Below are 280 nucleotides of genomic sequence, written 5' to 3'. Positions count from 1 at the left end.
CTGGGCCAACGGCATGCCGGAGTTCCCAGGACAGGCTCCACGGGTCCCGGGCGTCCGGGGCTCCCTTCCCCGGTCCGACGGCTTGTCAGAGTGCCCAGGACGGGCTCCACGGCTCCCGGGCGTCCGGGGTTCCCTTCCCCGGGTCAGCGGCATGTCAGAGTGCCCAGGACGAGTTCCACGGGTCCCGGGCAGTCCTCCCCCGGGTGTCCGGGGCTCCCTTCCCCGGGCCGTCGGCAGGTCAGAGTGCCCAGGACGGGCTCCATGGGTCCCGGACAGTCCT

This window comes from Lissotriton helveticus, chromosome 8 (genome assembly GCF_964261635.1).
Source record: "Lissotriton helveticus chromosome 8, aLisHel1.1, whole genome shotgun sequence".
In the NCBI taxonomy this organism is placed as follows: Eukaryota; Metazoa; Chordata; class Amphibia; order Caudata; family Salamandridae; genus Lissotriton; species Lissotriton helveticus.
This window is presented reverse-complemented; position numbering follows the sequence as displayed.